We start from the raw sequence: 12,495 nt of genomic DNA, 5'->3' as shown, positions 1-12,495 counted from the left end.
GCCTGCTGCTCACACTGCTGCTGGGTTTCTGAATATACGTTTATTTTGCTCATATAAGGAAATGGTGGTTTCTACATATCTGTTTCCTGTTTGAGACACGTATGTGTACGGCAGTGCTGGTGATGATCTGCAGGGAGCGTGCACAGACATCCAGCGGCCAGGCATGGGAGCCCTGCACCCGGGAATCCGCGCGTCTGCTCACACAGCCTCACATGCTATAGACAAGGTGGCTGTCAGGTGCTCTGTGGGAACAGGCCGCGGGGCCGCTATACTGCAGCACAGGTCTTCCTCCAGACAGAATACAGCCAATCAGCTCAGCAGCTCTTTGTACATGTGTGAGGATGAGGTATGAGGCACACAGCTGCCATTTAATAACATGGTTCAATGTGCTGTAACTAACGTCAACTTATAAGTTGTTTAGAAAATGAAAGTCAACGTCAGATTGCCTATAATGGATCACAGCACTCATAAATAACAAGAGATATGGTAAGAACTTACCTTTGTTATCTCTGTTTCTACGAAGTCCATAGGGTCCACAGGGTTGACCTTGGGGTTATAGCTGGAACAGGATCCATGGGCACCACACAGTTAAGCCTTTAGCTCCCAGGATGCACTTGGGTCCTCCTCTATACCCCGCCCCCGAGCCACGGGCACCTCAGTTGGTAAGCAGCCTAGGCCGGAGGAGAATATGGAACAGAGAGAAGGAAGACTGGAACACACAAGAAACCATACTCACAGCAATAGGAGACGGAAAACCGGTGACCAGCCACACAGCCCATTTGAAGCCAGGTGCGTCAGGGCGGGCGCCCTGTGGACCCTATGGACTTCGTAGAAACAGAGATAACAAAGGTAAGTTCTTACCATATCTCTTGTTTTCTACTTCAGGGTCCATAGGGGGTCCACAGGGTTGACCTTGGGGATGTCCCAAAGCAGTTCAACTAAGGGCGGGGACGCTCCTGTGCTGAAAGGAGCACCCGGCGCCCAAAGGAAGCATCCTGAGAGGCAAAGGTGTCAAACGCATAGAACCTCAAAAACGTTTGAATTGAAGACCAAGTGGCCGCCCTACACAGCTGAACAGCAGAAGCGCCACGTCTAGCAGCCCAAGAGGGACCCACAGAACGAGTGGAATGAGCCTTAACAGAGGCTGGCACAGGTAAGCCCTCCTGTGCATAAGCCTCACAAATAACGGAACGAAGCCAACGGGCTAACGTTTGTTTGTTGGCAGGCCAACCCCTCTTGTGAAAACCAAAGAGGATAAACAAGGAATCAGACTTCCTAACCGAAGCCGTCCGGTCTACATAAATTCTAAGCGCCCGGACCACATCTAAGGAAGTCTCACCAGCTGAAAGATCAGGGGACTGAAAAGCTGGCACAACAAGTTCCTGATTAATATGGAACTTCGAGACCACTTTGGGCAAAAACTCAGGACGAGTGCGGAGCACCGCTCTGTCCTGGTGAAAAATCAGGAAAGGAGGGCGACAGGAAAGCGCCCCCAATTCAGACACCCTCCTGGCCGAAGCAATTGCCAGGAGAAAAACCGTCTTAAATGTCAGCCACTTGAGCTCCACCGCCTCAAGAGGCTCAAACGGAGGACCCTGCAGGACCCGTAGCACCACCGCCAAGTCCCAAGGAGCCACAGGAGGCACAAAGGGAGGCTGGATCCTGAGAACACCTTGGAAAAAGGTGTGAACGTCTGGTAGTATTGCAATCCGCCGTTGAAACCACACGGACAAGGCGGACACATGAACCTTCAGAGATGCAAGGCGTAAGCCGAGATCCAATCCTGACTGAAGAAATTCCAAGATCCTAGAAACTCGGAACACCTGAGGATCATAAAGTCTGGACTCACACCACTGAAAGTAAGTGTGCCACACTCTGTGATAAATCCGTGCTGAAGCAGGCTTGCGTGCCCTGAGCATGGTACCAATAACCGAACTGGAGAAGCCCTGAGACCTCAAGACGGCTGTCTCAAGAGCCACGCCGTCAAAGACAGCCGACCCAGATCCGGGTAAAGGCAGGGCCCCTGAGACAACAGGTCCAGACGTTGAGGAAGAAGGTACGGAGCGTCGATGGAGAGGCTCCTCAGATCGGAGTACCAAGGACGTCTGGGCCACGCCGGAGCTACCAGCACGAGCATGCCGCCGTCCTGCTTGAATTTCCGCAGAACCCGAGGAAGCAGGGATATCGGAGGAAACAGATACGCCATGTGAAACGTCCATGTCACCGACAGCGCATCCACCAGACTTGCACCTGCGTCTCTTGTCCTTGACCCGTAAACGGGCAACTTGTGATTGTGACGGGAGGCCATCAAGTCCAGCTCCGGCAGTCCCCACCTGTCCACGAGTAGCTGAAACACCTCTGGGTGAAGCGACCATTCCCCGGGATGCACGTCGTGACGGCTGAGGAAGTCCGCCTCCCAATTGAGGACTCCGGGGATGAAGACCGCCGAGATCGCTGGAATGTGACCCTCCGCCCAAGACAGGATACGAGACACCTCCGACATCGCTGCCTGACTGCGAGTTCCGCCTTGGTGATTGATATACGCCACCGTGGTGGCGTTGTCGGACTGCACCTGTACCGCCCTTCCGTGAAGAGCGGGGCCGGACGACTGCAGGGCCTTGTATACTGCCCGCAGTTCCAGGATGTTGATGGGGAGAAGTGCTTCTTCCGCTGACCAACGACCCTGAAGCGACAAAGAGCCGGTCACTGCCCCCCAACCCCGGAGACTGGCATCCGTCGTGAGCAGGACCCAGTCCGGGATCCAAAATGGGCGCCCCTCGACCAGATGAGCTGTCTGAAGCCACCAAGCCAAAGATAGCCGAACGTCCGGAGACAACACCAGCACCTGAGAGCGGATCCGGTGAGGTAACCCGTTCCATTCTGATAGAATCAGCCCCTGCAGGGGCCGGGAATGGAACTGGGCAAATTCCACCATGTCGAATGTCGACACCATGGACCCCAGAACTCTCATAGCCGAATGGACCGACAGGCGGCAACGGCTCAGGCAACTGCGTATCCGCAGCTGTAGTGAGGCGACCTTCTCCGGAGTCAGGAAGATCCTTTGCTGACGCGAATCCAGCAGGGCTCCCAAATGAACCATCCGCTGTGATGGAATCAGAGAGGACTTTTTCCAATTTATCAACCACCCGTGTGCTTGCAGGCAAGCGATCGTCAGGTGGAGATGTTGAAGCAGTACCTCCGGGGAGCTCGCCAGCAACAGGAGGTCGTCCAGGTACGGCAGCAGCCGTACATTCTGGTTCCGAAGATGTGCGGCCATGACCGCCATAATCTTCGTGAACACCCTCGGTGCCGTGGAGAGACCAAAGGGTAGCGCCCGGAACTGATAGTGGTGTTGAAGGATAGCGAACCTCAGATACCGCTGGTGTGAAGATGCTATCGGAACATGGAGGTAGGCGTCCTGGATGTCCAGGGACACCATGTAATCCCCCGGTTCCATCGCCAGAATGATGGAACGTAACGTTTCCATCCTGAACTTGGGAACTCTGAGGAATTTGTTCAGAGACTTCAAGTTGAGGATAGGGCGATGAGAACCATTGGGTTTCTGCACCAGAAACAGAGACGAATAATACCCCGTCCCTCGTTGTGATAGAGGAACGGGAACAATGACCCCTGCTTTCAGCAAGGACTCTATAGCCTCCTGAACCTGTAACGCCTTGGTCTTGTTCTGAGAAGGACTTGTGCAGAAAAACTGGTGGGGTGGTCTGTGCCGAAAAGACAGGGCGTACCCCTGGGAGACCACTTCTCGAACCCAGGCATCCGTGGTGGTATTGTGCCAGCACTGGGCAAATAGAAGAAGTCGGCCTCCCACTCTGAGGTCCCCCAGAGGGAGGCCCGTCCCATCAGGCCGCAGGTTTATCTTCCTGCTTGGAAGAAGGGCGCCGAGCACTCCAGGCTTGCTTCTTGGGTTTAGAGGCCGTCTTACTCGCAGACTGTCTCGGGAAGGACTGACCTTTCGCCTTACCCTGAACCCGAAAGGAACGAAAAGCCGAACTCCGAACCTTAGCAGGCAGTGCCGCCGAAGGCAGACTTGGATTTAGCCAGGGTGTCACTATTTGGTCCGGACTTGGACAAAATAGTGAATTCCCCATTGAAAGGTAAGGCCTCCAGACCTTTCTTTGAATCAGAGTCCGCTCTCCAGGACCGCAACCATAAGGATCGGCGGGCAGACACCGTTGCAGCCGATACCCGCGAGGTCAGCAGACTAGCATCTAAAGAAGCTTCTCCAATGTAAGAAGCGGCGTCCCTCATTTGCCCCAACAACGCCCGCTGGACATCCGGAGCGTCGTCCGGGAAGGTATCTTCCAATGCATTGGCCCACCCCTCAATGGCCTTGGCCACCCAGGAAATGGCCATGGACGGTCGGGCCACCGCCCCGGAGAGGAAGTAAATAGACTTTAAGCAAGTCTCAACTTTCCTGTCCGTGGGATCCTTCAGTGAGGATATCGACGGTAATGGTAAGGTGGCGCCCCGAGTTAAACGGGTGACATGGGAATCCACCGCCGGTGGAGTTTCCCATTTTTTACAATGTGCCTCAGGGAAGGGGTAATTAGAAGCCAACCGCTTCTGAGGAAGGAATCTCTTACTGGGCGCCTGCCAAGCTACCGCCATATGATCAGTCAACTGATCCGACAGGGAAAACACCGCAGAAGCCACCTTAGTTTTTTTGAAACTAGGAAACTTCGACCTAGGAACCGGTGCCTCATCCTCTATAAGAAGAATAGCTCGCACCGCCCTAACTAGTGCTCGCACATTAATGGACGACTTGGTATTTATTTCCTGGACCGAGGCGTCCGAGTCAGTGTCATCAGGGACCTCCCCATCATCTGAGGAACCCTCTGAGTCCGATACCTGAGCAGCCCGTGTCATGAGTGGGCGTTTAGAAATCCTAGAAGGCATGTCAGTCTGCAACATTGACTGAAAAGCCGAGGAAGCGGCCGCCAAATTTTGCACGGAGTTGGAGAGCACATCCACCCATGGTGGAGGCGTCGCCATAGGGGCCTGAAAAGGTACCACAGGCTGCTGCGGCACAGGGGAAGCCTGTATATACATAGGCAACCCCGCATAGGGACCAACTGATTGAGACCCAGGAGGACTCCGCAATAACTGCGGGACACCCGGGGAATGGGGGATGGTCGGCTGGGGCACCGCCCTAGTAGGGAGAGCAGTCGGGACCGACAGACGGTCCGCAATAGACACCAGCACTTGAGAAAACATCGCCCACGGTGGTTCCTGCGCCAGAGAAGGTCTGGATGGGCCAGGAGCCACCTGGCATCGACTACACAGGCCATCCTGTGACAAATCCTCCCTATCTACTCCTGCAGAACAGCGTCCGCAGGAGGCCAACACCGGAGCCACTGAGCGCTCAACCTCCTCGTCTGACATGACAGAATATATTATATATCTGGCACCAGGGTAGAAGTAAAACGCACTCACCGGTGTGCTGAACAACAGCCCACAATATGGCACTGAGTAGCACACAACTGTATGTGACGGACCTCACAAATACGTGATCTATATAAGTGAGGTCAGTAGAAACGCCCCTCCCCCACACACCTGCAGGGCTTGTAGGAGAAGTAAAGGGATAGGTATAAGCTGACAGTAAGCGGAAAATAAGCACAGACAGGCAGCACTAGCAAAAAGTCACATACCATGCAGGAAGATATACTCACTGCACCTTTACACTACAATCAACCTGCCCAGATTCAGTGTCTGGGAGGGCTATAGTGCTGTGTACGCTGTCCTTAATCAGGGGAGAGGTACACAGGGGGACCGGTCCGCGTGCTCCCTGAGATCTGCGCTGCCGCTGGAGACCTCAGAGGAGGAGTGGCCGAAGAGTCTGCAGCTCAGCGACGCCAGACTACGTGCTGAAAGGCGCGCTGAGCTGAGGGGAGGAGCCGCTGACAGGGAAGGCTTCCTCCCCTGGCTGGCCATTAACCCCAGGGATGCTGGCTTCCCGCTTGCCGGTTATCCCTGGTGGTCTAGTGGTCCCACGGGTTATGGGGGGGGCCCGCCGCCACTGCCAGCAGCCTCCGGTCTGTCCCCAGGACCGGAGGTTAAAGGACTGCATTTAAGGCATTCCGCGCGCCGCCGCTAGCCAGCGACGCGCGGCTTACCTGAATCCCCGGCGACTCCGGCAGCAGTCCTGGGAGGTAGACAGAGTCCGGCTAGTACGGACTCTGCCCTCCCGCCGCAATCCCCAGATCAGTACTGGCGTCGCGGCGCCAGTCGGGGATCAGAGCGGCAGCGTGGGCGTCTGTACAGACAGCCCTTCGCTGCCGTCTGTAGTAAAAATAGATTAAAAATAAATAAAATTTAACTTAAAATAAAAAGCTTCTGGGGGCTGCTCCTGCAGCCCCCCTGCGCGGTGACCGACTCCGGCCGGGCACCAGCTTACACTGAGGTGCCTGTGGCTCGGGGGCGGGGTATAGAGGAGGACCCAAGTGCATCCTGGGAGCTAAAAGCTTAACTGTGTGGTGCCCATGGATCCTGTTCCAGCTATAACCCCCAAGGTCAACCCTGTGGACCCCCTATGGACCCTGAAGTAGAAATTTGTATATTTGGCCAGAAATACAGACCCTAGTTCGATATCTCTCCCCCTCCCTCTCTGCCTCTGACCCAACAGTCAGGGTGATACTTGGTCCCGTCATTCTGTTGTGACCCACTTCTATCATTACTCTGTACGATGCTCTGCGTCATGTTGTTCTATTATGTTGTTTCAAATGCGGTCACTGGACACAAATTGTCCTACTCATGCCTGATTATCGGGAATCTGAGCAAGTGCAGAATGGGTCCTGCAAGACCGCACGCAGGCCCCGCTATACCTGTACCTCAATGGCAGGCAGAGGCGTTTGCGGGGTGGGGGTCGGCCTACGTTCCCGTATACGGAGGGTGTCTCGCCCACGTTTGAGGAGTGGTGAGGCTAGAGTCTGTGCCCATGGACGCATACTTCCTGGCCTCGCGAGCTGCCAGGAGCTGGGCACGCTTCAGCCTCCGCAGCCTGCCCAAGTGAGCAACAATGGTGATGGCAGGTGCAGCAAGGTGGTGTCAGACCCCTCCTGATACATGTACGATGGACAGAATTGCGCAGCCGCTTGTGTGCGGCTTTGCAAATTCGGCCCTCTGTCCCCTTATGTCGCTTGGCAAGTACGCTTTATATTTTATGCTACTTTATGTTTTTAGAACAAAAAGCTTAATAAAGATTACTCAATTAAAAAAAAAAAAAAAAAAATGAATGAATGAAAAATCACGAAATTTGGTTACCTAGGCTACAGGTATGCTGCCGACAGCGAAAAGTCAACCAGAGAGTGCCGACAATTGTAATGACATCAAGAACATCTCAACCATGTCGACAGTCATGTTTAAATTTATAATGCCAACACGACTAAAATAAAGTTACCACCATGTAAGCATTCTCTTGTCAACATTATCATGTCGACATTAAGAATGTCAACATATATCCATGTCCTGAAATCTCTCATGCTGCATTGTCAGGTTACTGGCTCTGTAGGAAATGGGAGCTCCTTACACCCAGGTTACACTGGACCCATCTGTGCAGGGGTGACCTATAATACACAAACCAGGCAATGCGCCAGCAGAGCTTACAATCTACGTCCCCTATCACATGGACACACATATACACTAGGGTTAGTTTTTTGTTTTTGTAGGAAGACAATGTAACCTACCAGTATGTATTTGGAGTGTGTGAGGAAACCGGAGTACCCGGGGAAAATCCGCACAAACTCCACACGTATTGGAATTGAACACATGACCTCTGGCCTGTGAGTATGCAATGCTAACCACTATGCCAAACGTGCATAACAAAAGTTGCGTGATAAGACAATAAATTCCATCGTCCACGGTTAAGGTGATTTTCCTGAAAATAGCGCTTACACAAACCGTGCGTTTCTGGAATAAGGAGCGGCTTGTGCGCTGTGAGATAAGCTCTCTCTATACTAAGAATAAGGAGCGGCCTGTGCGCTGTGAGATAAGCTCTCTCTCTATACTAAGAATAAAGAGCGGCCTGTGCGCAGTGAGATAAGCTCTCTCTCTCTATACTAAGAATAAGGAGCGGCCTGTGCGCTGTGAGATAAGCTCTCTCTCTCTATACTAAGAATAAGGAGCGGCTTGTGCACTGTGAGATAAGCTCTCTCTATACTAAGAATAAGGAGCGGCCTGTGCGCTGTGAGATAAGCTCTCTCTATACTAAGAATAAAGAGCGGCCTGTGCGCAGTGAGATAAGCTCTCTCTCTATACTAAGAATAAGGAGCGGCCTGTGCACTGTGAGATAAGCTCTCTCTATACTAAGAATAAGGAGCGGCCTGTGCGCTGTGAGATAAGCTCTCTCTCTCTCTATACTAAGAATAAGGAGCGGCCTGTGCACTGTGAGATAAGCTCTCTCTATACTAAGAATAAGGAGCGGCCTGTGCGCAGTGAGATAAGCTCTCTCTCTATACTAAGAATAAGGAGCGGCCTGTGCGCTGTGAGATAAGCTCTCTCTATACTAAGAATAAGGAGCGGCCTGTGCGCAGTGAGATAAGCTCCCTCTCTCTATACTAAGAATAAGGAGCGGCCTGTGCACTGTGAGATAAGCTCTCTCTCTCTATACTAAGAATAAGGAGCGGCCTGTGCACTGTGAGATAAGCTCTCTCTCTATACTAAGAATAAGGAGCGGCCTGTGCGCTGTGAGATAAGCTCTCTCTCTATACTAAGAATAAGGAGCGGCCTGTGCACTGTGAGATAAGCTCTCTCTCTATACTAAGAATAAGGAGCGGCCTGTAAGCTGTGAGATAAGCTCTCTCTATACTAAGAATAAGGAGCGGCCTGTGCACTGTGAGATAAGCTCTCTCTCTATACTAAGAATAAGGAGCGGCCTGTGCGCTGTGAGATAAGCTCTCTATACTAAGAATAAGGAGCGGCCTGTGCACTGTGAGATAAGCTCTCTCTCTATACTAAGAATAAGGAGCGGCCTGTGCGCTGTGAGATAAGCTCTCTCTCTATACTAAGAATAAGGAGCGGCCTGTGCGCTGTGAGATAAGCTCTCTCTCTATACTAGGAATAAGGAGCGGCCTGTGCGCTGTGAGATAAACTCTCTCTATACTAAGAATAAGGAGCGGCCTGTGCGAAGTGATATAAGATCTCTCTCTATACTAAGAATAAGGAGCGGCCTGTGCACTGTGAGATAAGCTCTCTCTCTATACTAGGAATAAGGAGCGGCCTGTGCGCTGTGAGATAAGCTCTCTCTATACTAAGAATAAGGAGCGGCCTGTGCGCTGTGAGATAAGCTCTCTCTCTATACTAAGAATAAGGAGCGGCCTGTGCGCTGTGAGATAAGCTCTCTCTCTATACTAAGAATAAGGAGCGGCCTGTGCGCTGTGAGATAAGCTCTCTCTCTATACTAAGAATAAGGAGCGGCCTGTGCACTGTGAGATAAGCTCTCTCTATACTAAGAATAAGGAGCGGCCTGTGCACTGTGAGATAAGCTCTATCTATACTAAGAATAAGGAGCGGCCTGTGCACTGTGAGATAAGCTCTCTCTATACTAAGAATAAGGAGCGGCCTGTGCGCTGTGAGATAAGCTCTCTCTCTATACTAAGAATAAGGAGCGGCCTGTGCACTGTGAGATAAGCTCTCTCTCTATACTAAGAATAAGGAGCGGCCTGTGCGCTGCGAGATAAGCTCTCTCTCTCTATACTAAGAATAAGGAGCGGCCTGTGCGCTGTGAGATAAGCTCTCTCTCTATACTAAGAATAAGGAGCGGCCTGTGCGCTGTGAGATAAGCTCTCTCTATACTAAGAATAAGGAGCGGCCTGTGCACTGTGAGATAAGCTCTCTCTCTATACTAAGAATAAGGAGCGGCCTGTGCGCTGTGAGATAAGCTCTCTCTCTATACTAAGAATAAGGAGCGGCCTGTGCGCTGTGAGATAAGCTCTCTCTCTATACTAAGAATAAGGAGCGGCCTGTGCACTGTGAGATAAGCTCTCTCTCTATACTAAGAATAAGGAGCGGCCTGTGCACTGTGAGATAAGCTCTCTCTCTATACTAAGAATAAGGAGCGGCCTGTGCGCTGTGAGATAAGCTCTCTCTCTATACTAAGAATAAGGAGCGGCCTGTGCGCTGTGATATAAGCTCTCTCTATACGAAGAATAAGGAGCGGCCTGTGCACTGTGAGATAAGCTCTCTCTCTCTATACTAAGAATAAGGAGCGGCCTGTGCGCTGTGAGATAAGCTCTCTCTCTATACTAAGAATAAGGAGCGGCCTGTGCGCTGTGAGATAAGCTCTCTCTATACTAAGAATAAGGAGCAGCCTGTGCGCTGTGAGATAAGCTCTCTCTCTCTATACTAAGAATAAGGAGCGGCCTGTGCACTGTGAGATAAGCTCTCTCTATACTAAGAATAAGGAGCGGCCTGTGCGCTGTGAGATAAGCTCTCTATACTAAGAATAAGGAGCGGCCTGTGCGCTGTGAGATAAGCTCTCTCTCTCTATACTAAGAATAAGGAGCGGCCTGTGCACTGTGAGATAAGCTCTCTCTCTATACTAAGAATAAGGAGCGGCCTGTGCACTGTGAGATAAGCTCTCTCTATACTAAGAATAAGGAGCGGCCTGTGCACTGTGAGATAAGCGCTCTCTATACTAAGCATAAGGAGCGGCCTGTGCACTGTGAGATAAGCTCTCTCTCTATACTAAGAATAAGGAGCGGCCTGTGCACTGTGAGATAAGCTCTCTCTCTCTATACTAAGAATAAGGAGCGGCCTGTGCGCTGTGAGATAAGCTCTCTCTATACTAAGAATAAGGAGCGGCCTGTGCACTGTGAGATAAGCTCTCTCTCTATACTAAGAATAAGGAGCGGCCTGTGCACTGTGAGATAAGCTCTCTCTCTCTATACTAAGAATAAGGAGCGGCCTGTGCGCTGTGAGATAAGCTCTCTCTCTATACTAAGAATAAGGAGCGGCCTGTGCGCTGTGAGATAAGCTCTCTATACTAAGAATAAGGAGCGGCCTGTGCGCTGTGAGATAAGCTCTCTCTCTCTATACTAAGAATAAGGAGCGGCCTGTGCGCTGTGAGATAAGCTCTCTCTCTCTATACTAAGAATAAGGAGCGGCCTGTGCACTGTGAGATAAGCTCTCTCTCTATACTAAGAATAAGGAGCGGCCTGTGCGCTGTGAGATAAGCTCTCTCTATACTAAGAATAAGGAGCGGCCTGTGCACTGTGAGATAAGCTCTCTCTCTCTATACTAAGAATAAGGAGCGGCCTGTGCACTGTGAGATAAGCTCTCTCTCTCTATACTAAGAATAAGGAGCGGCCTGTGCACTGTGAGATAAGCTCTCTCTCTCTATACTAAGAATAAGGAGCGGCCTGTGCACTGTGAGATAAGCTCTCTCTATACTAAGAATAAGGAGCGGCCTGTGCACTGTGAGATAAGCTCTCTCTCTCTATACTAAGAATAAGGAGCGGCCTGTGCACTGTGAGATAAGCTCTCTCTCTCTATACTAAGAATAAGGAGCGGCCTGTGCGCTGTGAGATAAGCTCTCTCTATACTAAGAATAAGGAGCGGCCTGTGCACTGTGAGATAAGCTCTCTCTCTCTATACTAAGAATAAGGAGCGGCCTGTGCGCTGTGAGATAAGCTCTCTCTCTATACTAAGAATAAGGAGCGGCCTGTGCGCTGTGAGATAAGCTCTCTCTCTCTATACTAAGAATAAGGAGCGGCCTGTGCGCTGTGAGATAAGCTCTCTCTCTATACTAAGAATAAGGAGCGGCCTGTGCACTGTGAGATAAGCTCTCTCTCTCTATACTAAGAATAAGGAGCGGCCTGTGCGCTGTGAGATAAGCTCTCTCTCTCTATACTAAGAATAAGGAGCGGCCTGTGCACTGTGAGATAAGCTCTCTCTATACTAAGAATAAGGAGCGGCCTGTGCGCTGTGAGATAAGCTCTCTATACTAAGAATAAGGAGCGGCCTGTGCGCTGTGAGATAAGCTCTCTCCCTCTATACTAAGAATAAGGAGAGGCCTGTGCACTGTGAGATAAGCTCTCTCTCTATACTAAGAATAAGGAGAGGCCTGTGCACTGTGAGATAAGCTCTCTCTCTATACTAAGAATAAGGAGCGGCCTGTGCGCTGTGAGATAAGCTCTCTCTATACTAAGAATAAGGAGCGGCCTGTGCACTGTGAGATAAGCGCTCTCTATACTAAGAATAAGGAGCGGCCTGTGCACTGTGAGATAAGCTCTCTCTCTATACTAAGAATAAGGAGCGGCCTGTGCACTGTGAGATAAGCTCTCTCTCTCTATACTAAGAATAAGGAGCGGCCTGTGCGCTGTGAGATAAGCTCTCTCTCTATACTAAGAATAAGGAGCGGCCTGTGCGCTGTGATATAAGCTCTCTCTATACTAAGAATAAGGAGAGGCCTGTGCACTGTGAGATAAGCTCTCTCTCTCTATACTAAGAATAAGGAGCGGCCTGTGCGCTGTGAGATAA

The 12,495-nt window shown here is 51.2% G+C and overlaps 1 protein-coding gene across 3 annotated transcripts in view; it reads right to left on the bottom strand.

The window, feature by feature from the left end:
* The window catches only part of ASXL2 (ASXL transcriptional regulator 2), a 92,991-nt gene that overhangs the window by 43,690 nt on the left and 36,806 nt on the right, over nt 1–12,495 (bottom strand). The gene's annotated exons all lie outside the window — the stretch shown is intronic.

The sequence above is a fragment of the Taudactylus pleione genome, unplaced genomic scaffold (genome assembly GCF_031769625.1).
Source record: "Taudactylus pleione unplaced genomic scaffold, aTauple2 ptg000277l, whole genome shotgun sequence".
NCBI classification, from domain to species: domain Eukaryota; kingdom Metazoa; phylum Chordata; class Amphibia; order Anura; family Myobatrachidae; genus Taudactylus; species Taudactylus pleione.
Note: the sequence above shows the minus strand (reverse complement) of the source record. Positions and strands in the feature narration are given on the sequence as shown.